This window comes from Apium graveolens, chromosome 4, assembly GCF_009905375.1.
Source record: "Apium graveolens cultivar Ventura chromosome 4, ASM990537v1, whole genome shotgun sequence".
In the NCBI taxonomy this organism is placed as follows: domain Eukaryota; kingdom Viridiplantae; phylum Streptophyta; class Magnoliopsida; order Apiales; family Apiaceae; genus Apium; species Apium graveolens.
Window position 1 is genome coordinate 12860893 of NC_133650.1, and position 23713 is coordinate 12884605.

The 23713-nt window shown below is 33.6% G+C and overlaps 2 pseudogenes; both read right to left on the bottom strand.

The window, feature by feature from the left end:
- Positions 1 to 510: 510 nt before the first annotated feature.
- LOC141718341 (tubulin alpha-4 chain-like) lies at positions 511 to 2986 on the bottom strand (annotated as a pseudogene).
- Positions 2987 to 17300: 14314 nt separating this feature from the next.
- LOC141716670 (ribulose bisphosphate carboxylase small subunit, chloroplastic-like) lies at positions 17301 to 22255 on the bottom strand (annotated as a pseudogene).
- Positions 22256 to 23713: the final 1458 nt, after the last annotated feature.

The window sequence follows — 23713 nt, forward strand, 5'->3', positions numbered from 1 at the left end:
CAATGTATTAAAAAACTTAAATCTCAAAACTCAACCAATGCATATATATTATTACTCAATTGAATTCAAGATCAACAAATTCTCAATGTGTACAACTAATATCAAATATGTTCATCATTCTAAACAAAGTACAACTAATGTGTAAAATTAACCATATTTCTATTTCTAGTACTCAAGTCATCCCCTTTCATGCGGGCTCCAATTTTCTTTACCATGCTTCCAATCAATAAAAAGATATATGTCTCGCCTAAAAATTTTCCAATCCTTTAAAAGATATCTGATGCATAAACTGAAACAGTGATTAGGGAATCAATTAGTATGTATCAGTTAATAAGGTAGGTGACACTAAATAAATGGAGGACATGTGCTCACCCTTGACTCATCAAACTTGTACCAGGTGTTTGGAGCAGAACGAAGGAAAGAGTAGTAATGCCCTGAAGTAGCATACAGATCTCAAAACTACTATAAATACATAAATGGTGAGCAGATACTAAAGTTATAATTAAATGGTTATAGAACATGAAGCATTAAAAAATTTCCAATATTATGCATGATATCAAACTTGTGGTCAATGCGGGAGAACACCTCAGCCACACTGGTGGAGTTTGAAATCATGCAGACAGCCCTCTAAACCTTGGCAAGGTCTCCGCCAGGAACAACAGTAGGGGACTGATAGTCGATTCCATACTTGAATCCAGTTGGGCACCAGTCAACAAACTGAATTGTCCGCTAGGTCTTGATAGTTGCAACAACTGCATTGACATCCTTGGGGACAACATCACCACGATACATCAAATAGCAATCCATGTACTTCCCATGACGAGGATCACACTTGGCCATCATGGAGGATGGCTCAAACGCAGTGTTGGTTATATCAGCCACAGAGAGTTGCTCATGGTATGCCTTTTCAACTGATATGACAGGGGCATATGATGAAAGCATGAAATGGATCCGTGGATATGGGACCAAGTTGGTCTGGAACTCAGTCATATCCATATTATAGCACCATCAAATCGCAGAGATGTAGTCAAGGAGGAAATCATCTGAATTAAACATATACAGACCAAATGATTAGGAATACTAAAGAACTAGCATTAGAACAAATTCAGAAAATATAATTCCCCTATATCATCTTCCCCAAGAGAATGAGCAAAAATGTTTGGGTGTGTTTCAGTGAAGTTCAAAAACTGTACACAGGTCCAGATAAGAATGGAAAAAACAAAAAAAATTAGATAAAATCATGAAGAGTGATACCTGAGAAACAAGCCTGTTAAGGTTGGTGTAGGTGGGACGCTCAATGTCTAGCGAGCACCTACAAATGTCATAAATGGCCTAATTGTCCAGAAGAATAGAGATATCAGTGTGTTCCGGGAGTGAATGGGTTGAAAGGACATTGTTGTAGGGTTCAACGACAGAAGTTGAAACCTGTGGTGATGGGTAGACAGTAAACCCAAATTTGGACTTTTTCCCATAGTGAATCAACACTTCTTCCTTGCAGTTTTCACAAATGAACTTTGTATCTGGATCTTCTATCTTTTTAAGCTTTGTAAACGATTCAAGAGCATCCTGGAAGGTGGTTACATCTTTAATCTCCAGGCTCAAATCAATGGAGGGCTCATAAGTATCAGATAAGTGCTCGCAATTACAACATTTCAGCTGAAATTTTTTAACACATACAAAGAGTCATTTATATGTGAATGAGTAAAAGAGATTTATGTAAAAACTAAGCATTTAATTACAAGATTACCTTGCTTACTAGGCGACCACCAAAAACCTGTTTGACAAAGTTATCATTATTTACACACAAAGTTGTCTCCTTTGACTTTGAATCACTACAACACCTCTGGAGTCTATCAAGAAAGCATTGCCACGTATGCAGCAGTTTCAGTATAGACCACAAACCCAAACAACATTTCGTTAACTTTAGAAATGAAAAAATCCAGGACAAGATACCCATTAATAATCATCACAAGGGAAACTTTAGAACATACCCTGTATTACCTGTAGAACATACCCTGTATCTAGCCTCACTTTGCATAAATTGATAGCTATTTACCAACTCTTATAATAGTCCATTTAACAAACTAATTCTAATTCGAAACCACAATTCGACAAAATCTTTTTATTAAAAAAACTGACACAATAACAGTTGGGTAATTTCACTCCACCACAAAATCATTAATTACTAATACACTATCAAACTTGATGCATTACACAAAATATACAACACAAAACATAAAATTAATTACGAACACGGAGATACACATAATAATCATACCTTGAAAGGCCAATTTTCGCGATAAAATTGACAAACGCTATCACTAGCTTTAACAACAGAAAAGAACTCCTTCTCGACATAAATCTCCAAGTACTCACCATAACCTAACACAACCCCTTGTCTCCTCTTCTCGGCCATTTTCTTCATCTGCTGTAACCTCTGCTCTCTCAAAACCTTGATATCCTCCAAATCGAGACGATCTAGAGCTGAGATCTCATTATCTATCTTATCTTCCACCGCTTTCAATACTGTTAACACTTGCTTATCCAAGATCTATCAAATTCTCCAATTATTATAATCAGCAAAACACACACATAGACACTCTTTCTCTCTCTCTCTGACTCATCTATCTCTATCTCTCTCCTAGTTTAAGGTTAATGGAAAATTTAAGACTATGAAAGTGAATACAAACATGTGAAGCTCAACGAACCTCTGAACCTGTTGGAAAAAAGAGAGAAACAAAATTTAAAAAACAAAACCCAATAATAATTAAGAACTAAATCGAGATGAAGAATATCAGGATTAAATTTTTAAGCAATACATCAGAAACCCACACACCAAATTTGTCAACAAGGTATCAAAATTAAAACCCGTTACATACTTTAAGAACTAAAACAAAAAACATCCATTAATCACCAAAAAACACAGAAAATTAGAAAGTCAACATAGAGTTATCTTGGTATATATTAGCAAACCAGATCTGTCCATATCGAATGTTGACTAGTGCTCAACAAATGCCTATGCTACTGCATCTTCAATCGCCTGTTAACCCGAACATAATAGAATGAAATCATAAAAGCCAAAAATATCATAACATTTATGCATATATATAAATCGCGAAACCACTCATTGGCCACTATTGAAGGATAAAAACAGATTTTCAATTCAATTATCTTAAACCTAATTGAACAAACAAACCTGTTCAGAAATTAGGGTTTCTCGTAGATGGAGTTTGAGTAATTGAAGGTGTTCTTCAATTCGGGGTTTAATTGAAACCATATATACTTGCAATCAACTGACATGGTGTGTGTGTGACAGAGAACCAGAGAGATGGAAGAGATAGAGCACCAGAGAGATGGAAGAGAGAGAGACCAGAGTGAATTGAGAGAGAGAGAGGAAAATAATTTGGTAATGGGGAAACGGGTTTTTTTTGTTAAGGGGGAATATTTGTGGAATAAAGGGGGGAAAGTTTCCGCGTATTTTTTTTTTAATTTTTTTAAGCTAATCATCGACAACGGTTGTAAAATACAACCGATGTCTATAAGACAAAGACATCGGTTATATAAAAAACTGATGTCTAACTAACGTTTCTCATTTTTGAAAAATAACTATAGACAACGGTTATTTTCTCGACCGATATCTAATATAAGCATTAACATCGGTTTTAAAATAACTGATGTCTAAAAGAACTTTAACATCGGTGGTCTGAGCAACCGATGTCTAAGGACCGATGTCTATTGACAGAATTCTAGTAGTGTTTCCTCTTATCATTTGACCCTTACTTACTTCTGATTAACTTTATTATAAATAATCAAGATATTGTCAGAAATTCCCTTCTTATTTAACAAAATTCTATGTTAATAGATCGCTACACTCACTCGATAAAACAATTATTAGATCACTACCCTCTTTCAATAAAAAAATTTGAATGTTGCTACGAGGGTGTAAATTTGAAAATATACGCTATGAACTACACTAAAAAGTTGTGGAGAATAAATGATTATCTCACAAGAGATAGATTTTCTAGTACACTAAGACATATTTAATAGGTAGCCTTTTAGCCTATTTGAAGACATATTTTTCTTGAGTATTTTTCTCCACTTTGGATATATTTAATATGTTAGAATTTTTAGCCTATTTCAAAACATTTCAAATTTGCATATAATAATTGATGATTTTCATTTAAATGTTTGAATTCAATGATTTCTTAGGTGGTGGTATGATTTTTAGTAATTATGATATAAATTTACTGATAATTGAGAAAATTTGGTGTGATTATGAGAAAATTTGGTGATTTGGCTCAGTTCAGATTGCTAATTACAAAATTTGGATGCATTAAATCTCATTGTCAATATATAACGAGTAATACTAGATAACCCCAAACTTATAAAAAAATAGTTACAAAGTAACGTGACATGACACATTTTGAAATTACATTCGTGTGCGATTATGAATGCACGTGGGGTCTCGGAAAGTTACCATTTATAAGATATTAGTTGGTAAGCCATGCCAAGCACAGACCCGAAATTAAAAATAACAGTATCACAATATTATTTACATAAAACTGAAACTCATAATTCGAGTAAAATACAGATCTAAATATAATTTATAAAATGATTTTAAAATATGTAGTTAAAAAAATTGAAGTTAAGTGTAACTCTAAAATTTCACCGTATAGTTCTAGTTATGCATGCGCCTAATTATTTACTTATATAAATATGTCATGTTAACTTACTAATACGATTATTTGAAATTAAACCGACACTTGGATGTTCGGCAATAAATAAAAAATTAAGGAAAATAAAATTTAGAGAGAGTAAAAGTTAATTTTTGTTAGTTGAGATGTTGAGATTTTATTATATAAAATTTCAAAAATATTTGTATAATTTTCTAGTGAGTACCAAGATTTGGGAGCTAAACATGGTTTCGCTTATTAGTATACATAGTTGATAACCCGTGCGAAACATGAGACCGAGACTAAAAATATCGAATTAATATTTGTAGAGAATTATTCATAATTCGTGTGAAACACGAATTAAAATTAATATATTAATATAAAATGTTAAATTAGTACTTGTAAAAAATAGTTATGTAGTTAAAAATAATTGAATCAGTAATGAAATTTTTCCATATAATTCTAGTTTTGCATTGTTTCACTTGATATAAAAAATCTAACATATTAGTGTTATTTTTGGGAAACGAATTGTATCTCTATCTTATGAACCAAATTTCTGTTCTTTAGACAATTTAATATTAATTAATATAATTTGATAATTATCTTATAATTAGCCTTTTCAATATAGTTTATTTAATATTACTTAATTATCGATAAAATTAATTTACAAATTAAAAGTAAATAGATGTTATTAAACTTAATTTAATATTACTAAACGTAATCTAAATACAGGCCATAAATTTGTTACTGTTAATTTTTTTTTAATTTAAAGTATATAAATGTTGTGATGGACAGTAACAAATACGATCGATAAATTAATAATTATCAGTTTATAAGTTAATAAATATTACTAAAGTCATTTGCTATTACTTAATTATTTTTAAAATAATACTACAGAAAATAAAGTTTACAGAGAATAGAAGTCAATCCGTGTTAATAGTTTACTTTGTAGTTTGTAATTAGTAGTTTTTCAAAATAAAAGTAAATATAAGTTAGTTTACTTAATTTAATGAGCTTAATAAATTCTTAATATAATTTATAAATAAATAAAGTTTACAGAAAATATAAGTCAATTATTGTTAGTAGTTTGTAGGTTTTATAAACTTAAACATAAATATAAGTTATTTTACTTTATTTAACGTAACTTAATAATTTTTTAATATAATTTACAAATCGTTTAAAAAATATTTTTATTTTAAAAATGAAAAAGAAGATTGGATGAACACTAACTAAAAAGAAAATTAAATTTACAAACAATATAAGTCGAGTTGTGTTAAAAATAAAGTTAATAGAGAATGGAAGTCAACTTATGTCAAGTAAGTAGCAAAATTTGGTACTTTGGTACTTTTAGCACCAAATTATACATAGTTTCGCTTATTAATAAAGAGTATAGATTCGTTTTTCTATGATGTGCTCATATGCACAGAATAAACATAAACTTTTATAATTTTTGCTTATTTTGATCCGTGCATTAACAACAATTACATAAATAGGTTTTGATTAGCCCTATTTGCAATCCATTCATGTATTTATTTGTAGGTTTGGATTGGGAAATCGAATGATGTGGCAATTTATTCTTGAATACTAGAAATTTTAAATTTTTCCCCTGATATAAAAGTTAAAGGTGCAACTTGCAAGGATACATAATATAGACCCGAATTGAAAAAATGCCCAAAGAAATGGGTTACAAAGTGTCAATTACTCTTATTTTTTTCTGTTTGAATTAGTAATTTGCTGAAATGCCCCTACTTCGATTAAAATTAATGGTCATCTTGGATGGAAAGTGGTGAGTGGGATACAAATAGAAGCGAAATTAATTTTATGGGGTGTATGTTGACACATAAAATAATGTAGACCCAAATTACAAAAATGAAAATAAAAGTGGGTTATAAACTACCAAATACTCTAAATTAAAATGCTTTAAATTTATAGTTTTTAGTATTTAACATGTGCCTATTGACACACACTAGACAAATTGAAAAGTATTTGGGAAAAAAAAATTCACAATATATGGGGCTCTAGTATTTTCCATATATTATATATTTGCAACTTAAACTGAATCTGGCAGCCAGGCCTCCCAATTAATACTAAATTACTACCAAATTAAACAGCCATTAACATGTAGAGTCCCCCATAATTCAATTAACTTGTTGTTTTATTCTCCTTTCCACCTCGTAATAACCCAATATTTATCGGGTCTTTCACTAACCAAGCCCCCACCACTTCTCCATTCAATCATCCAACACTCCATTTTCATATTAGCCAACTTCCTCTTCCTCCATTCCCTCTCAATTCCCCCTCTCTCCATCTACCTCTCTCCTCATGTCTCTCCATTCCTTCAGAATTTAATATTCCTTTCCCCGCCCCTCCCCCTCTCTCTTTTTATCTTCTCTCACTGTCCCCTCCATCTTCGTCCTCCCATTTTCTCGTTCCCACTCTTTTCTCTCACCATATCTGTCTCTTTATTTCTCTCTAGATTCGGGCGGAGGATGACTTAGCACCATTCAATTACGTGAATCAGCCTTGCGAGCACACCCCATTTATTTAATATCTAACTATATTTTAAATAGTCTCAAATTTTTTAATTTTTCCATTAATTGTGTTAATAGGAAGAATATTTCTAATATTTAATTAAATTTTGCTAGTGAAATCCTATGATATGCCTTCCAGAGATATGTTGATGAAAAAAGCCAAAAATTACACGGCTCATATTTATTATTTCGATTATAGAATTTATGTTCATAGAGTACTATAAATATACCAAAATAGTAAAAAACATTGGAAGTGGAAAAGGATAGAAAGTATTAATTTATGCATATATTAATAGTCGTAAAAATAATTATTTTCTTGTAAATAGAATTTTTTTTTCTTAATACTAATGCGAAAGATTTATTTACAAATGCAATGCATATAGTAAATTCAAATATTATAAAAGTTATACACAACTCATACCTGCGAGTCCCCCAGTTTTCTTTTAATTTTTCACGGGGTTTAGTCATTAAAAAAATCAATTCAAACTTTACATGCTACTGCTTCAAGTATATGGCTTGAATTTAAAAATGACAAAATGGCGACCACCTTTATGATGTTATTTTTAATAAATGTTATTTTCTATTGAAATTTTATATTGAAATTTTATATTGGACGAATAAAAGTTAGATCTACTTTTGTTTAACAACTTACATATTTTAACATGATAGTTTAAGTATAGTATGTACCAGTTGAGTACAAGTTTGAAATAACCTTGACACGAGTAATATAGTTAGTCATATTTAATAGTTTGTAAAAATTTGAAAATTCACCGGTTACGGTTTTTAAAATTTACCATCCCAAGTGATGTGACAACCAAAAAACGAGTACACCATATGCATTTGACTCTATTAAATATAGATTTATATAAAAAAATGCATCAAATAAATATTACATATCATTTTTTAATATAACATAAACATTGATTTGCGACACTTATATCCTCATGTAGGCTCTCGTCTATTCTAGATTCTTCGAAAGCCTCTCGTCTATTCTAGATTCTTCGAAAGACGTTATAAATAATTTTCATTTCCTACTGTATCTTTTCCATCACAACCATCTTTTATTCTCGTCCACCCTGCATCGTCCGATATAGATCTAATTTTCTTTTCTCCTGCTCCACTCTCCGTCATCCGATATAAACCTGAATCTCTTTTCTTCTCCGCCAATTTCCATCATCCGATATACATCAAATATTTTTCTTCATCCAGATTTCCATCATCCGATATAGATCTAAAATCTCTATTTTTCTCCCCCATTCTCCATTATTCGATATACATTTAAATCAGTTTTTTTCTCCACTCTGCATCAAACCATATAGATCTAAATCTCCTTCATTTTTTGAGCCAATTAAGATCATTATCATTTAATCTAATAACAAAACTTAAAGTTTGTGTACCAATTAGAAAACTCATTTCACATACACCCCTTACCACTTTCCTATTACTATTTGAATAACAGTTTCTATATCATCGATTGAGATTTAGGCCCAATAAATTAGCATTTTTTTAATATTTGTCGGATTCGCAAGAAGTCCTCGTCTTTGTAAAATGCTCATCATCCCGATATAAGTAAGTTGTCTGAATTTATTTCGTTGCGAGCATACTATTAGATTTTTATCACCGTTAAATTCATCTGATTCCATATTTTCTAAATTTAATTTATTTTTCTAAATTCATTTTTTTGTTTGAATATGATGTAAATCAAATTTCTAAAACATAGCCGGAAAGCAATGAAGAAAATGCTCCATCAAACTTAAAGTTTTACTTCCTCCTCCACGTTCACAGATATACGGATAATATTATTTTATATTTAATCCAAGATTGCATATAATGTTATGATATTTGTTGTTGTTATTGTTTAACTCATTAATAACAGATTGACTTCAATTTATTTTAATTGTAATCAGCTTTGTATACACATTTCTTCTCAAATCTTTTTAAGTATTACAATTCAAACCGAACTAAAAAATTCATATGTAAGTACGACTTGCTATCATGCCTGAGGTTGTAATGTGTTAAATAATAGTATAAGATCCATATAAAGTCTTCCTATAACACCTTAATGGAGATAATTACTTAAGATAATGTTTGTTATATGACTCAGGTGTTTATAATCTTCAGAAGTAGATCTAGAATCCTCAAAGATAAAATACATATTGTCTTATGTGTTATTAACTATGAAGGGTGAGAGAAGCCTTCCATCTTCTTCTTTTTGCCAAGTGAAAAGCCTCCCTTTATTAATATCAAGGTCCTTAATTAATTAGCCGTAATGGACTTTTTGTGCGCACCTTAGGAATAAGAATATGGAATGAGGTGCACACGTATTTAGTGATCTCTTATATAAAATATACTCCCTCAGTCCCTTCCAATTGTTTACATTTCTGGGGAAGTGTCCGACACGCATTTTAAGGTGCATAAAAGGTATAGTTATGTAACTTATTTTTACAATTTTCTTTTTCTGAATAAAAGTTGAATGTTTTAATTTTTCTTCAAAAAAACAAAATTCTAAAAAAAAATACAGAACTATTCTTTATATGCACCTTAAAATGCGTGTCAGACACTCTCTAAAAAATGTAAACAATTGAAAGGGACGGAGGGAGTATCTTAGATGTCGCATTATTTGATATATCGTCACACTTCATAATTTTTTAAAATTCTTGCTTTCCCCATACTATTTCAAACTAATTAGGGAGTTGATGTTTAATTAGCAGTTAAGGACAATTTTTTTTCTAGAATTGGTTTCATCGTACTTGAACGTTCTCATCTTAATATTGTCAATTTCAAATCTATCTTTAAATATTTTTAGGCTAGACTTTTTCCTTTCAGGAGTTCGTGCTTATTCTCAAGACTGAAAATATTTTGAATCACATTTTAAGTAATAATAATTAAACTTATTATTATTTCCCGCACAGATAGGTGCTCATAAGGCGGTGGATGCAAAGATAGGTGGAAGACATGGGGATATTCTACAAATAGAATGGATGTGTCCTGCAAAGGTATGAGTTGAAACATTGATATTACATACATTTTGATATCTTTTTAGTTAAAGATGCTATGCACTTTTTTATTATAAGTTCTGATGTTGAATATTACACAAGGATTTCAATCACAGTTAACTTTGAATATTAAATGGGGTGTGGCTGATCTTAGGTAAAGTTTCTTGTTCTCAAGTCTACTTTATAACTTTACCCTAATTTAGCACCTCTGATTAATTGTTTTACTTTTTATTTTAATGTCAGATTTCAGGCGGAGCCCACTAACCATTCAGACAACACAACCCTGATAATACCCATAGAGGAGAAAGGCAACATGCTCAACAACAGTTCACCATTCCTGACTACTTCATCAGTGAATGATGAAATAATGTCCATGGCTATTGATGCCGTAAATGCTTTAAATGGCGTCGCATTGGGGCAAGGTGAACCTGTAGTTGATTTGGGCATGTTCATGCAATGGCTCGACACAGATACTGTTCGTAAGTTTTTCAGCGGGCAAAGTTTCACTGGAATCGAGCCAACAAAATCAGTTCCCAGAGAAAACCCTGATCAGTTTTACTGTGTCCGAGAAAATACTGGAGTAGTCATCCCCAAACCCATTGTTTGGACATCTTTGGTGCCTGCTCAGGATGTTCTTGACCTGGACTTGCTAGCGCGTCTCCTACAGAACCCAGGAGATGTGGAGAAACTGATAAAAATATATGATTCGACAGCTAAAGGAAAGTCATGTGCCAGTGCCATCGCAACCATTCATGAATCGTGACTTACCTTTCCAAGGGAAAATACAGCTCCTGGACACAATTCACATTGCATTACTGGTGAATCCTCTGCCCCTTCAATAACCGTTTCTTCAATGGTCACATCAAGCAGCAATAAGAGCCTAATTAACAATGACATACCATTACCAGAAGCAACAATGACCCCAATGTCACCTCTGTATTACTCACCAAGTACCAACTAGGAATCGGATATAGAGATTGAGAGTCCAATCAGTGAAAATAGAACGTTTGCTGGTATGAGAATGGAACCTCCAATATCACCAGTGGCTATATTTTCTTTGCCACAAACCGCCAGCCTACAGCCACCACAAATGGGCTGCCATCCCTTCTGCCTAGGAATCCACCTCTACTCCAGATGCACCCGTACCCTATCTCAGGACAAACTGCTCTGATACCTATGCTGGGGACACAACTCGTAACAGCAATGGGTCTGAATCCTTTAGTGAATGATTTGGTTACATTGCTAATGGTCAACCAGCAGGCTGCTGCTAATATGATAGCCGCCTTTAGTCACTCAACCCGTCCCACGAACTGCTCTTCGTTGCATGCAAACACTCAAATAGTTGGGCAAGGACCATCTACGCTGAATCCGCATCAGGAGCCGAGCACGTACTTAAACACTCCCAGGGGATGTCGAAATGACGCTAATTGCCGATATCTGCACAGCAAGTCCGATCATACATCACCGTCTTGAGTGGAGGCACTTTCCGATGCAAAAAGAATGAAGCTACGCTGGGACAGTACTGGATCATTGTACAAAAGAAGGTGGCTGCAACAGAGAAGTCTGGAAGAAGTGTGATGTTGGCTTTACTTATTGGACTAGAGAACTGAAGATGCTTCTCTTTTTAATATCTACTAGCTTAAATGTTAATATTTAAATTTTTTATTTATTAGTTTAGTACGACAATTTATTTATTTTTTAATAATTAAAATTAGGGGATAATCGTTGTACCAAATTATACCGCATATCTACACAATTATATTAAAAACTAAACAATGAAAGTTTGGTTGGTAAACAATAAAAGTTTGGTTGGTAGTAGGTTCGCTCACAGTAATTATTGTAATATTTAAAACAAAACACTTTCATTAAAAGATAAATATTCATGATATAATTATAATATGTATAATGGTTTTCGTTAAAAAAAATAATATATAAAATTCACCGGGAGTGGCTAAACAAAATTATACTATTTATCCAATTTGAAATAAAAAATTTTAAAAACTGCATATAATTAGTTGAATTTGAAAAATCAAGCTAAAATAAAATAATAAATATTATTGATCCGGGGTAAATAGGTAAAAAATATTTTCTCTTAGACCGAATGGATAATAAATTTAATTTTGTTTTAGTCTGATGACATTAAATGAGGTAAACGAGTTTTCTTTTATATATTTATTTTATTACGAATTTTCTTTCACATATTTATTTTAGTTTAAGCCCGTTTATTATTTTGTTTAGCTTGATGAAATTATATCGATCTAATAAATTTTTATTGGTCTACTTTTATTTTTTTATTACAGATTGGATCAATTGTATAATTTTGTTTAGCATGTTCCGGATGAATATTAGTTATTATTTTTTATTTTGTCTTATCTGTAACACCCCCAAGTGCTGGAACTCGGAAGGGAAGGAGGACTGTTCCCGGACTTCTGGAAACTCGTACTGAATGGCATCCACAGCGGCGTCCCAGCCTTCCTTATAGCTGACTTGATGAAGGAGGGCATCATGCGCCACCATTAAATCCTTGAACTCCTGAGTGTCCATCCAGCCGTCAAAGGCTTTATCCTTTTGAGCCTTGAGGATAACATTGTCAGCCCGGGCCGTTTCCAAGTTAGAAGCAGATGAGGCAAGTCGGGCTTCAAGGGCCTCTATTCTTTGGTTGGCCTCCTCCAGCTTCTTGTTCGCATCCTCGAGGCCAACCTTCCAAGCCTTGGCTTGGTGAATCGCCCTTTGAAAATGGGCGTTCGCCTACAAGATACACAGCAAAGGTAAGAAATGGAAAAAATAAAAAAAAAACTACGAATGGCAAAGGAAAAAGACGTACCGTCGCCAAAGCCTGGGCTCCGAAAAGCTCGTTAGCCTCCAAGTCCTGTTGAAGGACAAAGTCTTGATAGTCAACTGGGGAAATGGAATGCATAGACCATTCCTTGGCAAGTGCTGTGTTGCCAACAATCGAATCCTTGCCCCGGATTCCACAAGCAGGTTGGAAGTAAGACCCTGGTTTTTGCTTGGTACGTAAAACTTGGCCGGGGCCTTCTTCGCCTGGTTTCTTTGCCTGGAGTAGGAACTCCGGGAAACGATCCCCAAGCCGCGGGTCTTTAAACACCATTCCAGCACGCTTCATCCTGGTCATTTCCAGGTCTTTAGGCTTTGTAGCCTCCTCAATTTTCTCAGCCACTGTAACAAATAAGATAAGTGAGTTGAGAAGTTAGCAAAGTAGAAGATAGAAGGAACGAAAACAACTAGATAAGGAAGGAAACATACTCTTCTTAGGGACGGGAGAAAGGCCGCGTTCTACAAGAATGGTCTCCCTGATAAGATCCCAAGAATGGGAAGTCCCATTATCTTGTGTAAGGAGGTTGAAAGCTCTGGTCTTCTCCTCAGACAAAATTATATCGTTTGGGCTCCCATCTACGGCTAGCCCAAAAGACGAGCGAAATAGGGTGCCCCAATCGCCACCCTCCCAAACGACGAACATAAAATCTTTCTTCCACCCCAAGTTGTTATCAGGGATGGACTTCACGTTCACTATGTGGGGAACGGTTGGGTGTTGATTTAAAGAAACCCACCCCGGATTCTTGTCAGGACTGTTCTTGAACTGGAAAATCTTTCTAAAAACAGCAACAGAGGTAGAGACATTGTGCTTGGTGCATTGCGAAAGATAGCACATAATCAACCTCCAAGAATTAGGAGGGAGTTGGCAAGGGCTGATGCCCATATCAGCTAGCAAAACAGGGATGAATGGGTGAAAGGGGAGTCTAATACCTGCCCTTAAAGTATCCCTGTAGACGCATATTGCGTCTTTCCTCCATTGACAGCCCCTGTCGGCCGGTCTTACAAGAACTAGCTTGAAAGGATCCTTGATTTTGAAACAACCGCTCAACTTTTCCAGCTCCTTTGGATCCCGCAAGGTACTGATATGGTCGTGCGCGTCTAAATGCGCACTGATATGGAAGTGTACCTTGACCGAATGGGGAATTCATTGGACTTTCTAGCCACAATCATCTTGGCCAAATGGGTCATTTTCTTATCAGCCATCTGGAAAAAAAGGCACATAAGGAGACAATTTTAAAACGCAAACTATGTAAAAACAAGCACAAGAAGTAAAGGGAGAAGTCTTACCTGAAGTAATGCTCCTAAAAAAGGCTTTGGGGATTAAGATACTCCGACCTACTGTTATTGCTCTGAGATTCTTAACAAAAGAAGAAAGAAGGAGAATTTAGAAATGAGAAAGTGAGGAGCAGTAGACTCTACTCACTCCTTTATATAGGTGAAAAAGTGAAGTTGAAGGGATAAAAAGCCCAGTAAGGATAAAGGCCCAAAGAAAAAAGTCCAGAAATGGAACATTCCAGAATATTCCAAGGAATTCCAAAGAAATTAAATAAAAATTCCCGAGAATTCTAGAGAATTCTAAAGAAGGTGTTTTAATATATTAAGCCCAGATTAATAAGAGGCCCAATGGGAGGCCAAAATCCAATTAGGATTTGGAAAAATAAAAAGCCCAAATCAAATTAGGATTTGGAAAAATAAAAAGCCCAAATCCAATTAAGATTTGGAAAAATAAAAAGCCCAAATCGAATTATGATTTGGAAAATAGAAGGCCCAAATCCAATTAGGATTTGGGAAAATAGAAGACCCAAATCAAAGCCCTAAAAAAGATAAGGCCCAATCAAAATTGGATAAGAAGGAAGCCCAATAAGACCAGGATTGAGGTCGAGTTCTAAGTCGTGAATTCTGCTCGAATTCTTTTAAACAGACACCCGGAAATTATGGGTATAATGGATCAGGATTGAGGTCGAATTTCAGCTCGTGAATTCTGTTCGAATTCTTTCGAACAGAGACCCGAAAATTACGGGTATAATAGAACTGGATTGAGGTCGAAAGACGAGCTAGGATCGAGGTCGAATTCCTGAATCAAGCATAATATTTTTCAAGAATGGGGTCCAGGACTAAAATCTAGGTCGAAGAATCGACTAGGATCCTGGTCGAAACCCAGGTCGTGAATCCTAGTCAAAATCTAACGACCAGGAAGCAAATAAGCGTAGAAGTCTCGACTAAGATCTAGGTCGAAGGTTTGACTAGGATCCTGGTCGAAACCCAGGTCGTGGATCCTAGTCGAAACCAAACGACCAGGAAGCAAAGAAAGACACTAGTTTTCGACCAAAATCCAGGTCGAAGGTTCGACTAGGATCCTGGCACTATAAGAAAAGAGTCCATAGACATCGCTTTTTGGCCGATATCTATATTGTTTCCCAACTGATGTTGATGTCGGTGATGTCTATTCTAGACATCGGTGAATACCCGATGTCTATACTCGATTAGACATTGATTTTAGTTAAAAAAATAGATGTCTATGTGTTGATTATTTACATAAAATGCTATAAGTAAATTATTTAATAACTAAATTACACCTAATTAAACATGTTAAACATATCATGAGCTATGTTTTTTGTCAGAAAAATATCGATTTTAGTGAAAAATACTGAAGTCTATGTGATGATTTTTTACAAAAAATGCTATAACAAAATTATTTAATAACTAAATTACACCTATTAAAACATATTAAACATATATTGAGCTATGTTTTTTATAACAAAAACATCGATAATTTTGACAGAGGTGATGTAAAATGACATATTAAACATCTCTTTCTTTAATGAAAGGTGATGTCTAATTTAGCGTATAGACATCAGTGTTTTCTAGAATGAAGTGATCTCTATGTATCATTTAGACTGAACATGTTAGTCTTTAACATCAGTTGTTTGTCTGAAACTGATGTACATTGTATTTTTTTGACATCAGTTTTGTTTGGTTAAAAGTGATGTTTATAATGTTACTTGACATCAGTTTAATCTTAAACAAAGTGATTTCTATATTTCATTTAAACTTGAACTTGGATTTCTTTGACATCAGTTTTTTTACCTTAAAGTGATGTACATTATCTTTTTTGACATCAACTTTTCTTAATTGAAAGTGATGTGTAAAAAGTTTATAGACCAAATTGTGTAAAGTTTTACATCACTAATTGTATAATTATTGTCTGAGAACGTCAACCAAAATAGTAAAACATATGATCTGAAATCTAAACTATTACATTCTCTAGAAACCAACTGAAGACATTCAGTCTAATGAAAATTGTAAGATAGTTTTTTCACTATCCTGTTTTGAACACTCTTCAAAATCTGAGACATAAATCCTCTCTACAAATCTAAACTATTACATTATCTAGAAACCAACTGAAGACATTCAGTCTAATGAAAATTGTAAGATAGTTTTTTCACTATCCCGTTTTGAACACTCTTCAAAATCTGAGACATAAATCCTCTCTACACAAGACAGCAAGGGCCCATATAAATTCCCATTATTTAGAAGTGAGAGAAATCATCAATAACATATCCTAAAACAACTCAAGAAACTTTGCTGCACTTCCAAACCAAGTCAAACAACAACATTCAGACATAAAAAATTAATATTATTCCAACATTCAGACAATTATTTACCTAGGTAGCATGCGTTTCTTAGCAAGTGCAGGCTCTCATTATTGTTTTCATCAATAAGAATATCGTTTATACTATTTGAGTTTCAGGACCAGCAGGTGAACAACAAGGTCAAATATGATTATTAACTGCAGACTATGAATTCCTGGGTTGAAATAACACAGATTATTAAAAAGAACACAACATAATCACCTCTCAAGTTAAAAGGTGAGGTGAAACTTGTCATCAAAATTGATGACCTAGTCATCCACCTGTTTATAACTGGAGTAGATTTAGAACAATGATTTATGGCATTCTAAAGACCAAAAGCTCCCTTGAAAATATATGGCAAGTACGAAAATACAAACTTATATAAAACCAGTTTTAAATAAGGACGTTTGTGACAAGAAATGCACAGATGCACCCATGATATATTTGTTGAGTATGACAACACAATTGATACAAGCAACTATGTACAGCCAATTCCTTTTAGCAATAATAACTACTGTAAGTAGTTTAGAATAAGGAAATTTTGAATTACCCCTATGGAATCACTCATTGATTTCATTGAACATGCAAAAGCAGAACAGGGTCGCACTGTAACTTTTTCAAGGAGCAGAGGATCTAGGAGGTGGTTGTGGGCTTTTGGATGACGAACGACATACATTGAGCTTGCCTAATGTTATCAAAAGCCAGGCACCGTATGTAAGCACTAGGATATGCCTTCTTGCATTCCGTGATTTCATGGAGGACTTGAGATGCGTCCGTGCAACCAAACATGGGAAGCTTCCACATTGTCCAGTACCTCCCATCGTAGTAGTTAGGAATTATACTGTTCTCGCGATAAACATACCCCAGCTGTAGACAAAAATGTTCAGAACAAGAGATCAGTATTTCAACCCCTGCTTAACAAAAAACTTCAGACCACAGAGTATTGCTTCAAGCCATTGATTTATATAATGATTTTGTGCATGCAAGAGAGAAAAGAAACAGAAAGTTCATCTCCAGAGATGGCAATTTCAAGATTGTACAAAATTATTTATCAGTGCCACAATTTGGAATGCATTTATAGAAAATTTGATAACATCGGACACACAATGAATATTTTCTATATAAAAAATATGCAGTTTCTAACATTTGAGTCAAGTTCTATCACTATCAACTATCAAGAAACAAGACACCTGCTAAACTGAAAGTTTACAACATAATTTAAATTATGATAAAGAGTGGATGCAAATAGCAAATCTTTTTAAGAATTAGTGGTTGTATTCCAGATGTTATCTTTGCCAAACAAAGGGAGATCACAATACAATTCAATTACCAGAAGTCACACTTTCTGCAACAACTAATTGTCATATCTCTTTAACACTTAAAATTGATGCAATTGTAGATAAAAACAATTAAGAACTATCTAGCTGAACAAAAACTGTAGAACATTTCCAGTAGGATATGTATTAATCATACTAATAAAGAAATTATGAAGTATCTATCTTACTGCATCAAATTCAAGGCATGGAATCCATCCTTTTTTCATCATGTAATCAATTTCCCTAGCGATTGAATCATCGGTGAGAGGTGGAAGGTAGGAGAGAGTCTCAAACTTCTTGTTATCAATCGGATTCCAAGTCTGTTTACACACAAACCACTACACCATATAAGTCCTATCACAACGCCCTCATTAAAGAATGTTACCTAACATGTTACCCTAGATATGGTACTCATGAGCTAATCTAACATTGTGGTTTTTATGTTACCTTAGCCAAAAACCTAATGTTGCATTAGGTAGAAAGTGTTGTAGCTTGAAACATTTTTGTCAAAGTGTCACCTTAGAGTATTAAAACATAATTATAATATTTTTAAGATTAAATATTAATTTTAACTCATTTTTCAAGATTCTAAGCCGATATACAAATACAAATTTAATATAAGAGATATATGATACACGATATTTTTATAACAAAACTAAAAAATATAAAAATGTAATATACGAATTTATATAATATATTAAAATATATAAAAATTGTATAAATATTTAAATATTAATTATTACATAATTGTTGCAATTTGGGCCTGAATATATATCCAAATTATGGGCCCAAGTAATTTGCAGAGAGAGGGAAATTTTGGGCAAAAAGTCGCCCAATTTTTTTTAGACAAATTGAAAAATTTGACATCTCCCTCGTTATACTTCTCTTTCAGTCCGCCTCTCATTCTCTCTCAACACACACTCTCTCGTTACCCATCTCTCTCGGCACTCTCTCTCTCTGTACTATGTCGCTACTCTCTCTACCACTCTCCCCCCTACCATTATCTTACCATAATCTATGACCCATCTCTGTCTCTGTCCAACCCCGTTGTCTCTCTCCCAACCCCGATTTCTCAGTCCCAATTCTCACTCTCTCGCTCTTTGTTATTCACACCGACTACATAATTAGATCAATGAGTCTACAAATTAATTGATTCAAAGCTACGGTCGTGCCTAATTTGAAAACTTCAAATTAGGGCTTCTTAGAAATGGGGTTTCAATTTTTTAGTTTAAATTAGGGCCTTCAACTAATTTCTATGTCTTTGACTTCGGGTCTTCTTTGGTAGAATTGGAGCTTTGGAGTTTTAATTTTAGGTATTTTGATTCTGATTTTTGGTATTTTTGGAGCTTTTGCGCCTTTTTTTGGTGATATCATGAGTGAATTTATTTCATAAACTAACTTATTTTCTAGAAAGTTGATAAGAAAATATGCCCATTTCAAACACCCTTTAACTAATGGTTACCTTACTGTTTGTGCATTTACTTCTGCACCAAAAGGTTACAAGGTTTGTTAATCATAATTCATCAAGTTCAATTTCTTAATATCTACGGTATGACTTGTTCTCACTAGATATGTTTGAAAAATATGTATGCAGAAACTCGGGGAGATTAAAAACTATCTTTTGGTCTGAACTTCTGTAGTTTTATCTCTTTATTATTGCCATGGTGTATCTAAATTTGTTCCATAAGGTATACTCAGGCTCATACCAATTCTCCCTGTCATGTGCCTCTTAACCTCCCCGCTAGAACAATTTAGGGATATACAATTTAGTCTAAATATCTTGCATGAAAAAGTAATGTCTTTTTTTAATCTTCACTCTTGTTTTCATGTCTTATGCTTCTACTGTACACATTATTATTAATGATAGTATTAGTATGCGCTCTTTGAATAATTGAATGTCTCGACATAGCAGTATGTTGAAGTGTGAAACAGTGTTGGACTAAGTGTTCTATTATGAACAATTTAAATGAAATATGATTTTTTAAGCTAATGTTCTAGTTCCTTTATCTGCATTATAGTTAACATGTCCTTATCTCTGAACTCAACAGAATGTGTTAGATTTTGATTAAATGTTATTTTTCGTGAACTGGGTTTATGTCTTGGAATGGTCATGCATTTTAACAGACCTATATTCAGAGAATACTATCTAATCTTTTATATTCGGTCAGTTTTGCTAGACATTGGACACTGACTCTTTAATTTCATTTTTCAAGTTTTGTAGTCTCAGAGTTTCTTTCAGAGTTCTCATGTATTATGCAATGTAGGTTGTTGAAGTTGCAATACTGACGTATTTCCAGTTTCCTTGTCTAGTGATATTAAAAACTATCTTTTGGTCTGGACTTCTTTATTATTGCCATGATGTATCTAAGGTTGTTCCGAAAGGTATACTCAGGCTCATACCAATGCTCCCTGTCATGTGCCTCTTAGGCTCCCTGCTAGAACAATTTAGTGATATACAAGTTATAATTCAAGGGAAGATATGGTTAGCCTGTAAGATATTGGCGTTGCAGCCAGTAAAAGATATAATAAGTCTTAGATATATAAGATATTGGCGTTGCAGCCAGTAAAAGATATAATAAGTCTTAGATATATAAGATATTGGTGTTGCTTGATACATATTCTTCCTACCCTTCCTCTTCTGGACTGTTATATGGTCAAAGATGAAGGAACCATATCTGTTAGCATCTGAAAGGCCTAAATGAATTTACACATTACCTTGAAATTTCTTCTGAAATATCCATGCTTCAAAGTTCAAAGGCTTAATAATATATTGGTTAATAAAGGCACGAAGACCTGGAATGACCTTCTCTGCCTATTTTAATGTATTAATTACATATTTACATCATTCCATAGGTGTAAACATTCTTGAGGTCATACTACGGAATTAAGGAGGAATTTAATTTAGAAAAGTAGAGAGAAATTATGATTTATAAACCATGATCATTGTTTTTTATTCCACAAACTCTGCGTGTTAATTTTAGAAATGTGATTTCTTTCGCAGCTTCGAACTGTGGTACAACACGATACTAATTCTTTTGACAGGGAACATGAAGAATGCAGAGGTTGCCATTGATGCCCTTTCCATCTGGTATATATTTATACACAATTCCACTGTAATAATTTGGCATCATCATTTAATTTTAAGAAATAAATGTTTTCTCTTTTGGCAGCCTCAATATCAATGGTTGGGAAATGATGATAGCTCTTGGTTTTTTGGCTGCAGCAAGGTAGTAACAACTGTGTTTTGTTTTACGATTATCCTTCGTATCATTTTTATGATGATATATTGGGCCATAACTTATCAAAGGGAGAATCAGTTTTACTAAGACAAATGCATTTTCAGTCACTTACATTACATGTACTTGTTTTTGCATAAAACGTCTAGTGTGCGAGTCTCAAATGAGCTGGGCGAAGAGGAAGCTCCAAAGCTGCAAAGTTTGCCATCATGCAGATAGTGCCGGATTAGTTGAGTTAATTACGATTCTTGTAAATTAGACTTGTAATGTTTGTATTTCATAGATTAAGAAGTTTGGGATGTATTAGATATAGTACATTTAATTGTACATCGGTTTTATGAAATGGTATTGTTGGATGGATCGTTGGGTTAATGAATTTGCTTTTGGGATTGCATAAATATCAACAACAAATTTTCATTTTTTTTTATTAGAAAAGTGTTACATTAGCTTTATAAAATGTTACAATACAAAAAAATGGGACCCATATTCCACGTAATAACTGTCCTATATGTGGGTCCCACTTTTTTAAAAATATTTTGAAACTCTAAGGTAACATAAAAAATAATTTACAACTGATCTCTCTTTCTGTTACATTAGCAAGCTAAGGCAACATATAAACAAGTTAAAACACGATGTTGCCTTAGGCACCAAAGATGTTACCTTAGACCCCTAAGGCAACATGGAAAAACCTATCTTTAAGAAAATGTTACCTTAGCTTAAAAATGGGGCAAGCGCAACATATTTACCCCCTAATACAACGTTTTTTTTGTGTTACAGTAGGCATTTTATGGTGTAGTGAACGAGAGCCAACTATAAGCAGTACAAAAGGTGGTAATATAAACAGCTTAAAAAAAATTAAAAACAAAAATACAAGTTCCGATCAAAGTACCTTCATAGAGTGAGTTTTAGATCCATTCAAAACAGTCTTCCTGTTTCACGCAACTGAATCCTTCATCTGAAACAGCTTTGGCGGGATAGGTTTTAAGCCAACATAGGTGGATCCAGCCACCGGAGCCGAAAAGCTTGCAGCAGACATAATTGATTTATTACCAAACTGATCTAGAGCACAACGGGAAACACAAAACTAGAGACTAGCACAAGAAGTGATTCTATTGATTTTATTTACGCGATATGTATTGTGCATTTTCACCCAAAAAACAGGATACTGCTCCAACCCAACTTGGGTTACCCAAGTACCATAAAAACCAAAGCGGTCTCAGCACCTAAAATAGCCAGTAAACCCACAGCAAGAAGAGTTTATTTCCATCCAAATCGATATTGCGCCAAGGTCCCTGCATTAGAAACAGTGCTAATAGGAGTATCTGCTGCGGGTTCCAAAGCTTGATCTTTTGCAAAATTGATGACTTCGGATTCCCGTCTACATTAATATACATAATGGCTAAAACTCAATTAACAAGACTATTACCCATCCCCTAAGAATTTTGCCAACATTACTAAAAAGGAAGCCTGGATTTGAACTAAATAAGTTACCTCCTGCTGGTTGACCAGTTGAAACTGGTGGGGTTTGATCCTGCCATCGAAAACAAGATGTTTTCATGATTAAGAATAGTAAAATTACTTATCTGAACACAGGCCTTCATCTATATCCTCCTTTGTAAGGCCCTTCTTCTCAGAGAGGAACGTCTGTACAGGACAAGAAATTTGACAGCATTCTCCAGTTGATCTTCCCGAATTGGTTCTGAGTTCACAAACACAGATAAAACCTTGGTATCTTGATGGACCTTGTAAAGTCCAAGACTGTTATTAACAGAGTAGCAATGCTTAGCACAATTTAACACAACTTAAATTACAAAAACAATAGCAGTATATTACTCAAGTATTAATACATCATTTTCCCATATTCCCGTCAATCATAAGAGTTTTTAGAACCGTAAAAAGTTATTTCAATGAATGCATGAGTATTTGGTAGATCGTAATTAGTAATTAACACATAAAACTCATGAAAACGATAGCAGTATATTACTCAAGTATTAATACATCATTTTCCCATATTCCCGTCAATCATAAGAGTTTTTAGAACCGTAAAAAGTTATTTCAATGAATGCATGAGTATTTGGTAGATCGTAATTAGTAATTAACACATAAAACTCATGAAAACGATAGCAGTATATTACTCAAGTATTAATACATCATTTTCCCATATTCCCGTCAATCATAAGAGTTTTTAGAACCGTAAAAAGTTATTTCAATGAATGCATGAGTGTTTGGTAGATCATAATTAGTAATTAGCACATAAAACTCACGTAATTAGTATTTTTCAAGAAACTCATGAAAACAATATTCTGAGTTTCTTTTTTATCGTCTTCAAACTGCTATGCTACTGAAGCATTTCTCTTGAGACATTTAGTGGTAAGGTATCAGAATTAACAAGTCCTTAACTAGAAAGAATCATATCAGCAAATCAATCAGTGGTCACATATTTCATATTGTGACTCGAACAGGTTACACTATTTCATGTACTCGGTCTTTCTTT